Here is a 15,922-nt window from a genome sequence, read left to right on the forward strand (position 1 = left end):
TGTTAGAACATATTCAAAATGTACGTGGGCATTACTGCTGGAAAATGTTTTGGGAAATAATCATATTTTAAGAGTTTTGTTTTTCTTGGCCGCGGTACAAAGTTTGTAACTAGCCGTGTAAAACGACAACTTTAAGAATAAGAAGAAGCATCTGTCAACTGGTTGCATTGGTAGCAGACTAAAATAAACACACAAGTGCTGGTCAGCGCCCACTTGCCTGCTTTTCAGCAAATAACTTAGGACTATCGTGCAAATATTAGCCTACATCATCTAATTAATATTCGTAAGTCAGGCTTCAAAAGTCATAGGCTGCGTCCGAAGCAGTGGCGGTTCTAGACCACAGTAACTGGGGGGGCCAGGCAGGGGCCGCTTGTGCTTTTAGGGGGCACACCTTTAACATTCATCTTAACCTATTTTCAGTATTATTTCAAGTCATTTTTCACCATGTCATGTGAGACTGCAATCTCTAGAAAAAGCTAATAAATTATATTAGCTAAGCTAATAAAACAATTTCAATTCAAATGAATGTTTCATTATGTTTAATTGTAGTGTGATATAATGATCAATAATAACACATTTTTAGCATCTAAGCACATCTAGGCACTTTTTTACACCTGGGGTGGGCGATATGGCAATAATATCATAGCACGATTTTTTTTTTCAGGAAAATCACAATTTATCACGATTCTTTTTTCATGTTGGTTTTACTATTTTGCAAGTGATTGAGCATTACAGCCAAACTAATTTCTCTATTTTAAAAACAAAGCCTTATAGGTAACAAAATATAAAATAAAAAAGAGTGGCAGACATTTAGGCCAAAGTGGCGAAGATAAAAATCTTTGTCATTATTTTCTTTGTTATAAAAAATTAAGAACAGAGATACATATTACACATACACAACTTAATATTCAAATGAAATAAATTGCTTTATTTTTTCAGCTATAGGTGTATTTAACAGTATGAGAAAGTAATTAAATGAACAAATATGAAAATAAACACAACAGACTTAAAGTTCTCAGTCAAGAGCAGTGAATGATTTCCTCTGTGTGTTTTGTTGTTTTATTAACATTAAAGGGATAGTTCTCCCCCCAAAAAGTCATAATTTACTCTCTTAAGTTGTTTTAAACCCTAATAAGTTTCTTTCTTCTGTTGAAAATAAACGTTATTTGAAAGAATGTGAGTAACCACAACAGTTGATGCACCCCTGTGACTTCCATAGTATATATTTTTTCCTACTATGTATGGAAGTCAATGGGGACCAGCAACTGTTTGGTTTTGGGTGAACTCTCTCTTTAAAGGGGCTATATGCATCTTTTTCCCCAAAATAAACGTAACAATAGCCTTTTTATTTTACCATTTATGACTCAAACATCTCCTGATGAGCATACTGACACCTTGTCCGCTCACAGTGGGTGCACCTATAAGCCTGTATCCTATTTTTCCTATTTTCTGTCGGGTCGGATTTTTCCCGCGCTGTCTGCGGATGTGACGTCAAGCGCGTTCATGTTAAACGTTTCAGATCACTAATTTCAGATAAATAATTCTTACCTCAGTAAACATAATGTTGACCTCCTTGCAGCGAATGACATGTTTAACTGGCAAGGCTTTAAAGCACATGCAAATAATGACCTTTTGTGAACTGCAGTGTCCCGTTCCTCTGCGTTAACATTTGATGTGAATATACGTCGTGCGCTGCAGTGTAGCCTAGATGAAGGCGCCGCAACTGAATAAATACGCAGTTGTTTGGTGTGATTCCAAATTTAGGGGGGCCAGAGGGGGGGCCAAGCTTGTTGACACGGGGGCACTGGCCTCCTCGGCCCCCCCCCTAGAACCGCCACTGGTCCGAAGTCAGTGCTTCTTTTGAATAAGCAATTACTTCACGGCTATATAGTATGAATATGAGTAGTATGGATGTAATCTGGACGTACTACATCTGTCATGTGACCTACTAGCATGAGTTGCATTCACTGGCATTCACAAATGCTCTCCTATGGCCTCATGGGATAGTAAAGTGTCCATCAGATGTGCATTACAGAATCTCGCTGGAAGTAGTAAGTCACATAGGTACATTTTAATGTAAATTCGGACATACCATTTTTTCCACATTCCACATTTTTCCATATATAGTAGCCTAAGCAACTATGCAATTTCGGATGCAGCCATACTTAATATTTCTATTTGAAGGGAAGCTCGATTTGGGTAATTCAGTATGGCAAATCAAAATGCCCAGCTGAAGTAAAATTTATTTAGCCTATGTATACACATTTTATTCTTTGACTTTCTCTTTAAGAGAAATCACTTGCCATATGCAGCCCTTGACCACACTGAACACAGCCACTGAAACTTGCCATATCATGTTATGCATAGGCAGCATGTGAGTAAAATTCAGGATGAAGAGATGAGCAGCAATGATCAATGGGTGGGCTAATCTCTTTCCACCTCATTTCCTTTCTCTAGCATGCTGGGTATGTGCATGCAGAAAGTATCGACCCCAAAGAATCTTCAATCTGGAGATGATCTGAGCCTTTACAGGTGAGTTCTTAAACAAGCATGCTGTCAAGTGAATGCAAATCCACCACAGGAGATGGCCTACGCACTCCTGAACATGACATCACACCTGAAACAGATATCTTCCCTGTGTGCGCGTATAGCTCGATTGCAGTCTCGACACGTATGGAAATGCAGACAAACACACTTCATCTCCCTGTCAGTTACTACGCTCTGAATTTGATGCGCACGCTGATTCTCGCAGGTAGTGTGTGGCCATTTGCGAGCTGTGTCTGGTCTATGGTTCTCTGCTCCGTGTCCATCACCTGTAAACTACACAAAGAACAGTAATTGCTTGTCTGGGCTGTCAAGCTCAGCTTTTGGGGAATCTACACTTGCCGACACCAAGCAGATATTTACACAAGAAATGAAATTACTCCCTTTTCAGCGCACCACTCCAGAGTGACGTTACGCTCAGACCTGTCAGTCTGTTTAGGGCAATTTTTTTTAAATTTAATCTCATGAAACAATGTAGGCCTACAGTAGTCGGAGTAAAAGTATTGAGAGTGGATTTTCTTCACATGAAGTCCTCACTTGTTTGTATTCTTGCGACAGCAAAATCCCATTCGTTGAAATCCCAATATTTGAGCTGCATTATATGTTCATACTATTGGTTAGACGTACTGCACAAGCACCCACACATAGTCAGAATCCCAGAACTGCAGGGTCATATGAAATTGACTTATGATAAGGTTACATGGTTAAATCCTCACTGTTAACACAGGCAGTGGTGTAACGCAAACTTAACTTTTTCTGTCTTTCTATTTAGGATGAAATACAGTATGACCCTGAAAGATAAGAAACAAAGAAAGACATTTCAGTAGAAACGATGAGTTTAGAAAGCGCACGCGAAAAAAGAAAAGAAAAAAGATTACATCTTATTTTTTAGACGTTTTATTAAACATTTGCCATTGTGAAACTATCCTGAAGAGGCCTTCTCTGCCAAATACGTGAGGATATTGCGTTATATAAGATGATCGTTTCAGATGATCTCTGAAAATGTAAAAATAGCAGCCAATATTCGCAATGCTCTATTTACTGACTAACAGCAATATTGAAGTCAATTTCACCACCCCCCCAGGCATATACGCCTGTCACAGTGAGCATAACTTTTACAGGGCACTTTTCAAATGGCACCTCCCCTGGAGAAATTCACAAGGCTATGAAACTCCTTTATTTTTTAGACAGATCTCAGGTATACATGACATTATCATTCAGCAGACCAGATACGTCAGTCAGCAGACCAATCCTCCAGTTCCAATGCTATACATTACACAGACACTGTGGAGGAAGGCTGGAGTAAGTCGACCTTAATCAGGGTAGACATAATATTTAATTGTACTGCAAATGACAGACGCACAATCTGTTTAATAGGTTCAACTGTCTTTCAAACCCTCTTTCATTATCTGCGTTCTACTCCACTAACATTAGGATCAATACAGACAGTAATCATCTGTGTCTTTCTTTAGTTCTGTAGGTTCAACAGGTGGCTGGAGCTCAGAGACACTCACATCGAGGGAGAGAACAAGAAGGCATCCCCATGGACCAAACATGTGCAATAGGTGAGAATGCAGCACAGCAGTACACAGTTCAGCTGTGAATTAAGGGAACAGCAGCACTGTAGTCAGTACACTTTTGTAATCCATCTAAGATGGAGGTGAATGTGGGGGTCATTCGACAAAAGATAAGAGGATCAAATGGCTGTTCACTCATAAGCAGCATGCATTAAGGCTCTATGCATAAAATAAAGTCATTTCTGGGTCTCTACATTGAGTATTTCCTTCAATAGCTGCCATAACACATTGTCTGATGTTCAGAATGATACATTTTTGTAGCTTATTGTCAGTGAATGTTTTTTGTTTGTTTTTGGACTGGAAAGTTATAAATTTGAATATACATCAAGCACTTTTATCTTAAAAGATCAATACAGTAACATATTTGATGTCTTATGATACAAATTGTTTAACCCAGGGTTTCTCAAACTCGGTCCTGGAGGGCCACTGTCCTGCACAGTTTAGCTCCAACCCTGATCAAACACACCTAGCTGTGAGTTTCTAGTGATCCTGAAGACATTTGCTGAGTCCCAATTCGCATACTATCCGTCCTAAATAGTATGCGAAACTAGAATTAGTACGTCCCAAATCGTAGTATGTTGAAATTAGTATTCCAAAGATACCCGGATGGTCTACTATTTCCGGTTAGAATTCGAAGTGCAGATCAATGCACACTCTAACGGCTAATATTGCCCACAACCCATTGCGTGTGGGAGGGAGGAGCTCAGCTTTGCGGTGATGATGGTGATGTAGACATGGCAGCCGGATGCAGCAACGGAGATGCGCCCTCAGTTTTTAAGTGTAAGAATTCAAATGTTTAACCCTAATTAAAGTTATATTTTGTCGTCTCGTAATATTAATGGGTTTATGTTGTGCCAAAAAAGTACCGTGTTTATCTTGTAGGGTCCGAGGAAGATACTGAGCGCCTCATTGCAGGCTACAAAACAATAAATAAAAAGGCTCTATTACAGTGTCATGCAAGTGTCTTTTTTATGTATTTCTTTTGATGTTTCTGTCTGACTTATTTGTAGTAATACTGTGGCTGTACAAATGTTAACTTTATCAGTCCAACCAAAGAAACATGGTTACTACACTTTTACTATAGTAAAAGCATGGTTCATTTTCATCGGGGTATTTTTAAGTATTATACATAAGTATAAGATTAAGTATAAAATACGTTAAACAATAGTTACACTATAAACTTTAAATATTTTAACTCAGAAAATAAGTAGCTTTCGTTACACGCATTTGCACATGAACGTCAGAACCAGCCGCCTCACAAACGACCTGCGTTTGGTTGATCTACGACGACGCCCTGCTTCACTCCTCAATTTGGTAAAACACATTGCAAATGTATTGTGGAAAAAAAGATGGGAATAGTAAATACAATTATATTGAATATATAAGAATGAATGAAATGTTAAATGTTTTGTTAACAGTCGCGGTGTGCGTAACTAGGCAACCACGTTCTCGTTTACGTTGCATGACGTCATCGAAGTATGTCCCAGAACGTGCATACTCTTTTGCTACACACTCAAAAGTATGTACTTTTTCATCACAAAAAAAGTACATACTTTTAGGTCGTAGTATAAGTAGGCGAATTAGGACTCAGCAATTGATTAGCTTGCCAGGTGTGTTTGATCAGGGTTGGAGCTAAACTGTGCAGGACAGTGGTCCTCCAGGACCGAGTTTGAGAAACCCTGGTTTAACCTATTCATGTTCATGGAACTGCATAATTACAGTTGTCTTTTAATATTTAAAAGTCTTGATGGAACATTAACAGTCATTTGTGAGTGTGTGTATATATATATATATATATATATATATATATACACATTATATATATATATATATATATATATTCATACACACACAACTTAAACAGTAACCAGGTTTATTTATTTGTTAATTATTGTTACATTTTATTATACTATTTTTCATTGAACTTTTCCGCTGACTGGGGGTCCCTGGACTGCAGTAAAAAAACAAAACCCTGATATAGGCAAAAACACTGCAATATTTTCCTCATCCTCAAGGAGGAGTTGAGTCTGCCTGCATCCCCGGACGGACAGCTTAACTCAAGCCTTCTTCCTGTCTACCAACTTACAAGAGCAGCAGTAACCATGGTAACTCCTTCAGAACCCAGGGCAAACATTTATAGGGCAATGGATTTGCTTGAGAAATACTAAAAAGAGCTCAAATAGAACACGGCAGTCAGAGAGAAGCAGGACAGCATGTTAAAAAACAAATGCAATCAGAAGCTTTTTATGAGTTTATGTGAACACTTACCTTGATCTTTCAGTCTCTCTATCCTGTCCTTTCTCTCCAAGCTTTGTTGTTTGCTTCGTTGTCCACCTCCTGCTTCTATAATTACAACATTACGAAGGATTTGTGAGTCCGTGAGCACTGACTGGGTTTCTCTTTCTCTCAGTAGTTGCAGTAATTTAGCATCACTGAAGCCTGCAGCAATAGGGGAGCTTGCAACACCATAACCCTCACTCAGAGGAGCACAGGTGAGACCAGGAGCAGAGCTACCATTACCTCAGGAAGAAAGACAGTCCTTATTGCTGTCTATTTCAGAGCCTGAGAGAGAACTGTCAAAGCTCGGGATGACACATATCCTGTGTGTTATTAGGCCTAAAAGTTACAATGAAAAGAGTTTTCCCTCTTGGAAAATCCAGCTTAAAGGAGTAGTTCACTTTAGAATTAAAATGTCCTGATCATTTACTCACCCCCTCGTCATCCAAGATGTTCATGTCTTTCTTTCTTCAGTCGAAAAGAAATTAAGGTTTTTGAGGAAAACATTCCAGGATTTTTCTCTAGTGGTCTTCAACGCTTAACAATGGTTTGAAGGTCCAATTGCAGTTTTAATAGAGACTCTACGATCCCAGCCGAGGAATAAGGGTCTTATCTAGCGAAACGATCAGTCATTTTCTAAAAAAACAAAAAACATTTATATACTATTTAACCACAAATGCTCGTCTTGCACGTCCACGACTTCACTTAACGTAATCATATTCCAGGTCAGGCGGTGACCTGACGTAGGTGGAAAATGTAGGACGAAAAAATCCATCTCATTCTCTCCTCCAACTTCAAAATCGTCCGACATCGTTGTTTTACCTTTTTTTTTTTTTTTTGTAAAGGGCGTTTGACTTAGTCTTTGCACATTCGCTTTGTAAACACTAGGTCTGTACTTCCGCCTAGATCACACGTGACCTTTTAATGTGATTACGTAATGTGTGGCGCATCATGTGCAAGACGAGCATTTGTGGTTAAAAAGTATATAAATGTTTTTGTTTTTAGGCAATTGACCAATCGTTTCGCTAGATAAGACCCTTATTCCTCGGCTGGGATCGTGTAGAGCCTTTGAAGCTGCATTGAAACTGCAATTTGGACCTTCAAACCGTTGATAAGCATTGAAGTCCACTATATGGAGAAAAATCCTGGAATGTTTTCCTCAAAAACCTTAATTTCTTTTCGATTGAAGTAAGAAAGACATGAACATCTTGGATGACGTGGGGGTGAGTAAATTATCAGGAAATTTTCATTCTGAAGTGAACTAATCCTTTAAGATGATAGTTGTGTCTTGGTAGATGGTTTCTAGCAGGCCATTAACTAGCAACAATGTTCCAAGCTTGACCACTTTTGAGTTTCCTTGACCAGATGGTTTGTTGCTAGTTGAAGATGGTCTCCCATATTTAGCATATAAGATGGATGCTACAGGAGTTTTGAAAGTGTTCTGCTGTTTGAGAGTGAGCAAGACAGAAAAGACAGTCAAGAAGGAAAGATTAGTCAATGCCATGTCCCACTAGAACAGTCATCAGGTATGGCGACAAGAGACGTTACACACCTTACATCAGGAAATGATCCTGCTCATCAGCGCTCCTACTAATGAGCATCCTAATTCATGATTGTATCGCACACACTCTGACTAATGAGTCTAATTGCTAGTAAAGGAAGACAAACAAAGCGGATCAAAGGTTTGCACAGGAAGACTGTAGCTGCACAATGCTGCTGAAAACAACTCAGGATACAATAGCGATGGTTAGTGATTGCCCTGCAGCAATACAAAAATGCATGACCTTTCTATGTATTTCTACTCTTATAGTAATCATCCAATGACAAATGCTAGTGATTTCTTTTGCATTTATATATATATATATATATGCATTTGGCAAAAAAAAAAAATATCCAAAGCAACACTGAATTCATAGTACACATTTGATCATTTTATGTATTCCCTGTTTATCAAACCCATGGCCTTGGTATTACAAGCGCCATGTGTTATTGTCTGATGTACAGAAACACAGACTTTTGACTCTAACATATTCAATCCTGAAGGTCTTTGGTGGAACTGTAGTGTAATCTAAAATCTATGGTTTGTTGTACTGTTGCGCAGTACTTAAAAGAATAATTAATCCGAAACTAAACTAAACTAAATCTAATAATACAAATAAAACTATATAAATGTAAATGAAACCTAAATATGAATGCTTAAACAAAAATTTCTATAAATAGCAAAAGCACATCACACAATTATGCAGAGAGCCTAAAATAACATGGTGAGATGGGAGGAAAAAATATATTTATATTCTTTTGCATTTCCCTAAGAAACTTGGCATTCACTTAAAAAACTTTTGTAATCAAAATAATATGAGCTGGGAGGAAAAAATATATTTCTTTGCTTTTGCAAGTGAATTTACAGAGCCCCTAAAAGGACAAGGTGATGGAAAAAAAAAATGAGATGGGTGAAAAAAAAAAAAAATTCAATGTTTGAAATAAATTTTGCATTCACTTACTTGGCTCACAAAACCTTTGCATTCCCTCACAAAACTTCTTTTGTTTTTCATTTTTCATTGCCATGTCACTTTAGAGGCGATAAAAGCCCGATATAAAAGCCTAAATTCAATCTGTTCATCATATAAAGTGATCCAGTCTTTAGAAAATTTGGACTAAACCGGTATATTTATGAAAAGTTTTATGACATTTATAAACTTTTTGAAGTCAAATAGTTAGTTGCGTAGCTGTCAATGGAGTGACAGAAATCTATCAGAAGTCAAAGTCTTACAGGTTTGGAATGACATGAGGGTGAGTAATTGATGGAATTTTTTTCATACATGTATATAATTACACTTCACTTTGCAACATATCCACATGTCATATAATACATTTCTTATATTCTTACAGTGTAAGGTAGGGGAAACTACCTTACACTTAGGTGCCGGATCCAATTCACATAAATGAAGTTCTGTTGTTGATAAAGTTGTAGGTCTATTGGCTTGTACTACATGTCCGCAAAAGAAAATAAATAGAGTTGAATTGCGCTGATACTTTTATTGCATCAACTCAAGCTGTAATATCTCACATTCATTTGTTCGGGCTTCTCGGGAGAGAGCTTTGGAGAACAGGATTTTATATTACAGTGCTTCTGGTACAAGGACAAAACCTAGAGCGCTCTCTCCCTCTCTTAGAGTTTGTCCGTAACGAAGCGTGCTGGGGTAAATGATTGATGTCAGAATAAATTAAAGTGCAATAGAAGGACATAACGCACTGTTCAGACTGACATCCATCAATTTAACCCTAAAAACTTTTAAGTGGCAATTACAGGACTGTGGAACAGAGCAGGAGAAGAGCGAATGCCACATACAGTAGCCATTTGTCAGGAAGACACGTCATCAGTCTATCAGCCCGGATTAACACGACATCACCTTTGATTTATCTGCAGATGAGCAAAAGCAATAACATTCCATACCCCTCATTTGTGTAGGATAGCACTGTATTTCTTTGACATTTTTAACATATCCAGTAATATCTCAATATGCTTGGCAATAACAAATGAAGCTTGGGTGAGAAACCAGGCTGAAATTATGTGTTATAATTTAACTTCAAGAACAAAAGATAGTTTGAAGCCTGGGGGAGACTACCTTTGGATGGATTGGTATTTCTATGAGTGTCTGGAACAAGTTTGTCATTTCAGACAGCAATCCTCCAAGGGTGCAGCTACTCACCGTCAGCTACTCACAGCACCTAAACAAATAAAACAATATGCTGATACTCATCTGAACATCTGGCCTTTTTTGACGTCACAACACATGAATACACATTTGTGCATTTGACAGAGGATTTTATCCACAGTGAGTAACCCAGAATAAAAGGTAACTATAACTAAAAAGAAAAGATTCTAACCCATATTGTTAGAGCCAATGGAGAGTTATCTTAGACAGACCTGTACTCCACAAAGTCATGCTAGAATAGTGATGTGAGGAGACAGAGAGAGATTGATACTGTCATTTTGCCATTGGACGGGTGGAGGACACAGCCTGGATAATGAATTGTGACACTTCAATTAGCCCCTCCAAGATAAACAATACAAAAATAACCCTCTTGCCTTTTCAGTTTTATGGCTAACTATCACAACACATTATAGTGTTGCCATTAACCCTTTCATGCATGAATTATAAATTTCCTTGTTTTTCCTATCTGTTTTTGTTGCTCGTAGGGCATGAAAAACAAGATTGGATTTTTTTGTAAAAAAACCTGTTTTACACATTTTTCTAAGAGATTTTCTGCTGTCCACTTAAGTGGACAGCATGCGTTTATGGTTTAAACTGAATAGATACTGTATTAAACATTATACAATAATCAAACAGATTTAGTGTGTGTATTTAACAAACCAATCAATAAAATTATATCAAATCATGTGAAAACTATAAAATATATACAAAAATATAAATGCGAAATATTGCAAAGACAATTGAACTTCATACAAGTTGAACTTTGCGTATCTTTAATATCAGAACATGAGGACGTGATTCCATCACAGATCTCTACAGCCTGTCAAGGTAAAACTGTGGAAACCACTCAGATACTCCCTCCAGTGTACCAGAGTATGTCAATTTACCTAGCCTGGATGCCAGCCGAACTTAGCCCCGCCCACAAATTTTTTAGGTCGGGAAGTTCGGTCTGGACTCATTCCGTTGAGGAGCTATTATGCCCGAACAAAAATTGTTCGGACCAATCAAATTGTCAGGGCGGGCTTTATACGATGATGGACAGATGAGCAACGTAACGTAATCATCCACGTCACCAATGAGCGCTTGGGTTGAATTCGTTTACAACACAGATGACTGCCGCTGGAGAATTATTATTTCACGAGTTCACACTTACAAATAAGTCAGATAGAATAAATACATATTTGGCGTGCTGTTTGAGGAGAGGCTCCGGGCTCGGTATTCGGCCCGAACCCAAAGTGCTCCCCCCGTATTCCAGGCTGTGGAAGAACAGGCCGAGAGTGAGTGGAGGGATGCTGAAAACTGTCAAGGAATGTTAGGTGAGTTGACAAAGTGAATATGCTTCCTCTCATGCTGATAGTGTAGACCGTAGACGGTCATTGTTTGATGACAAGTTGATTGGATTGATTATTTGAACGTGCTCCTCTCGAACTTTGTTTATAAAACATTATGTGTAGATTCCGCCATCGCGTCTGTTATAGAAGATAACGACAGCGCATTGATTTTAAAAGAGGAACAGAGAACCACGATCAAGACATTTGTCGATCGGAAACATGAATGAAAAACATACGTCACTTACTCCGTTGCTCTGATTGGTTATAGGTCTATCCAATTGAGTGCAGAGGCATTTTCCTTCCTGGTTCGGTTGAAACACGACCCATAATCAAAGCTCAATGGAGCAGTATCAGACTCACATTCTGACTAGAATCTGAGTATGACGACGTCAGGCTACAATTTACCCTTAATAGCTGATAATTCTGATTATGTTCAAGATGGACACATTTCTATCATAGCTCTCTTCTGAGAAAACCTAGCGATCAGGTGTTTTCAATCTCATCTGAAATGAGCAGTGTTGGGGGTAACGCATTACAAGTAACATGCATAACGCAATCAGATTACCTTTTTGATGTTACGAACAATGCATTACAAGTAACGTGCATTACGTAATCAGATTTTTTTTGATGTTACGAATAAAGTAACATGCATTACATAATCAGATTACTTTTTGATCTAACAAGTAAAGTAATTAATTACAAGTAATGTGCATTACATAATCAGATTACTTTTTGATGAAGAAACGCATTACTAGTAACGTGCATTACGAAATCAGATTACTTTTTGATCTAACAAGTAATGCATTACAAGTCACATACATCATGTAATCACATTACTTCTTTGATGTCAATGAAAATTACATTCTAATAATACAAATACATTTATTTAGTCAAACAAGTTTCTGCAGATTAAGTATTTTCAAAAACAACATTCACAGCATAATTATGAATTCAATTGTAGCTGAAATATAGTCATTGATGCATGAGGTCCACTTTAGTGAACAGATGATTAGTCTATCAGAATTTTCTCCCAATCTAAAATCAAAACTTGGAAAATTTAACTGTGATATGACTCATTAGATATTGCTTGATGCTGCAATATTTTTTTTAAACTTGTGTACGAGGGCATCATTTCCACACTGGCACTACCGATTCTTGGAGGAATTAGTGAAAAACTTGAATATTTATGAGATACAGCAGATAGATGTCTTTAGCAGTCACACAAGCCTGTGCAGCCTGTAAATTCTTCATTAGAAAGGATTCATCTCATTCAAAAGCTCTCAGCAGGACTGTCTGATACCCATGGAATAATAAATGATAACTTATAAAGTCGCAAGTGTTTTTGAAGTATGAAAAAACATTGAATATGAGGGAATCAAAAAAGATCATGGCTCAAGCGATTTCCTCAACAAAAAGGCGTTCACAACCAAAACGAGTCTTATTAAAGGCCTCATGACATGTTTTTTTTTATCATGATTATTATTATTATTTAAATGTGCTCATGAAGTTCACCTATAGACCTTATGCGCCAGAGAAACAAGGGCGCAGCCATCTTTAGAAAATTGTCTTTTAACTTCCGTTTTTGCGGTCGCTCTGAATATTTCAATGGCATTGCTGTCCAGGAGTAATTTTGAAGTGGATTAACTTAATGTAAAGTTAACGAAAGTTATTGTGAGGATTGTAATGTTTAAAGCAGATGTCTTAACAAATGTCAGTAGACTCGGAAGATTTTAAAACGAGACGTGGCGGGGCTACATAAGGTCTATAATGCCAATAAAGTTTCTTGCATAAAAAAACTGAAACAAAATATATGCAGAATGATTATTTCAACCCTCATTCTGAACCTCCCGAAATTATTCAGTTTCCAGGGCCGGCTCCTTTAAAGGAAGACACCGACTTTTTGGGACTTTAGCTTATTCACCGTATCCCCCAGAGTTAGATAAGTCCATTCATACTCTTTTTATCTCCGTGCGTGCTGTAACTCTGTCTGACGCACCCACCGCTAGCCTAGCTCAGCACAAAGACTGGAGGTAAACGGCTCCAGCTAGCACACTGCTCCCAATAAGTGACAAAATAACGCCATCATTTTCCATTTTTACATGTTGTGATTTGTATAGTCACAGCGTGTACGAATAACAAGGTCACATGAGACACAGCCATCTTCTAAGCAATTTAACTGCTATTTCATCAGCTGTCGTAGGCTACTCATTCATCACCATACGACGATCATTTATTTATATAATTTATTTATATAAAAACTAAACTCCCAAAATGAATGCAGGATATTTTGAGAGATTAATACACACTCTCTCTGTATATATATATATATATATATATATATATATATACTTTATTTTGTCAAGACTGTTTAGGACACAGTATAAAGTTTTTGTCCATTTGTTCTGAAAATTTATTATTTATTAGTGCGGTATGCAGCAGTTCTTTTGTATGGAAGAGTAAACAAAACTCTGTGGTAAATTGTGCAAAGTGTGAAGCTAAGCATGTCTTTAAAAGCACTAATGATCCGCAGGACTCCAGCTCGCACTGAGATGCATGATAGTGTGTGTTTATGCTGCTGTCTGTGGGCATATTTACATAATAATGCTGTGTGTGTGTGTGTGTGTGTGTGTGTATGTGTGTGTGTGTGCACCACCATTAGCGCTACGGGCTCGTCTGAAGCAGGGGTATAATTGGAGGTAGAGTGCGATGAGAATGAAAGAATATGTCTTTTTACTGGCATCTGCCCGAGGTTTTGATGAGAGGATAAGATGATGTATCTTAATGTAGAAACAATATGAAAAGCGAGGGGCCATATGATTATCATCCCAAAACCTTATCATTTTTCTAAATCTTATCAGATGATGTACAAACTATTAAACAGACTGCATTCTATTCATCACAATGTTGTTTTCATTTGTCAAATTAAAAATGACTTTTATTCCAGAGTTTTTATAGTTAACTAAAACCATAACTTGAATAATTTCTCATTCAGTTTAAATAACTAAAATTAAAACAAATAATTAATAACAACAAAATTACTAAAACTGTAACTAAAATGAAAATGGAAAAAAAATGAAAATAAAAACATAAAAAGTATATTAATACAAACAATAATATATTTCAATAATATTAAACTAACACTGCTCTATTAGGTTGCTACATACCTGATCACAATCCATGTGCATTTGATATAATACAAATTTTCATATTTATCCAGACTATGGAAAAACAAGCGAGGTTATTTTAAAATCAGCTAAAAAGTTGACACAAACCCTCCATTTTCTGATGAGAAAAAAGTTTCTCAAAATATGAGAAGATAATATGTAGGTAGGGGAATTAATTAACTGATGTCATGGTTGATTTCAGTTGTAATTTTTTTTGGCCTAATTTGTCAGATTAGCTGGCGGGGCTTTTTGAGGCTGAGCAGAATGGCAATAAATAGTCACTTGCATCACACATCCAATGTCGTCACTTTATTAGAGCACAGACGTAAACATGCAGTCAACACAGCGGTCAGATGGCTGTTTATGAGCGGTAGCGACATGCTAATGATGTGCATTAGCAGCTCACTCTGGCTCTGGGCCTAGTCATAATGGCTCCAATCCTACAATTACTGGACATAAGCTTTCGCGCTGAAATTACTAAAGACACTTTGTTTTAGCAAGAGGCCATAGGCGGAGAAATGTTGACTTGAGACCTAGCGCTGAAGCGGTTATTATGGTTTTAAAAACCCAATAACGCTGTCAGAGGACATTCACATTTATCCTGCAGGGATATTACTGCTTTGAGGGAACTCCCAAGAGTTTGCTTTAGGCTGATGCTCATTTTCTAAAGGAAAACTGAACCAATAAGGCACAGAAAGAGTGGGCGGCCCATCCTCAGCACCAGCCACCAAACTGTAAGTAGAAATCTTCCATCTTTGACACTACTGTCCCTATGGAGGGAGTCCAGGGGGTCATATAGATCTGAAGGAAGACTGTATTTACCAGGGCAGGAGAAGCTACTTTGAAACTGTAGCTTGAGAAGCCACAAGATAGTCATAAGAGTAAAATGACAAGCTTAGCTACACTAAGCTACTAAGCAACCTAAGAAATACACTGAATCTGATTTGAGCGTAATGTCTTTTAAAATATTTATCTGTTAATATGTCAAATTTAGGGGCGGTCACACTACACACGTTTTGTTCCATTGACATGCGCATGCAAAAACAGGAGACCAGAAATGCCAGTGTGAATTTTGCTGCATTCCAAAATAAAATTTTTGGTGAACTCTGACCGATCAATTTGTATCATGTGAAGACGTGTGGCCAATAGAAGAATGATATTTTGTTTAAAAAAACAAGGCATAATCTCTCTTCGTAATCAAACTTCAAAGATGCATGTTTGCAGCACTGCAGGATATGGGGTAGATTTTATTATCTACTATTATTTGTTATATGTTGAATTTATGTTTAAAGGGGTCATAGACTGGATTATTT

General features: G+C 37.5%; 1 long non-coding RNA gene across 1 annotated transcript; it reads right to left on the reverse strand.

Annotated features, from left to right (window-relative positions):
- Positions 1 to 10,857: 10,857 nt before the first annotated feature.
- On the reverse strand, positions 10,858 to 12,183 carry LOC309502270. The gene is made up of 3 exons (XR_014207218.1): positions 12,114 to 12,183; positions 11,851 to 12,010; positions 10,858 to 11,001 (listed from the first exon to the last, which is right to left on the reverse strand). It is a non-coding gene; the product is annotated as an uncharacterized lncRNA (long non-coding RNA).
- Positions 12,184 to 15,922: the final 3,739 nt, after the last annotated feature.

The sequence above is a fragment of the Leuciscus leuciscus genome, assembly GCF_965113295.1.
Source record: "Leuciscus leuciscus genome assembly, chromosome: 7".
NCBI classification, from domain to species: Eukaryota; Metazoa; Chordata; class Actinopteri; order Cypriniformes; family Leuciscidae; genus Leuciscus; species Leuciscus leuciscus.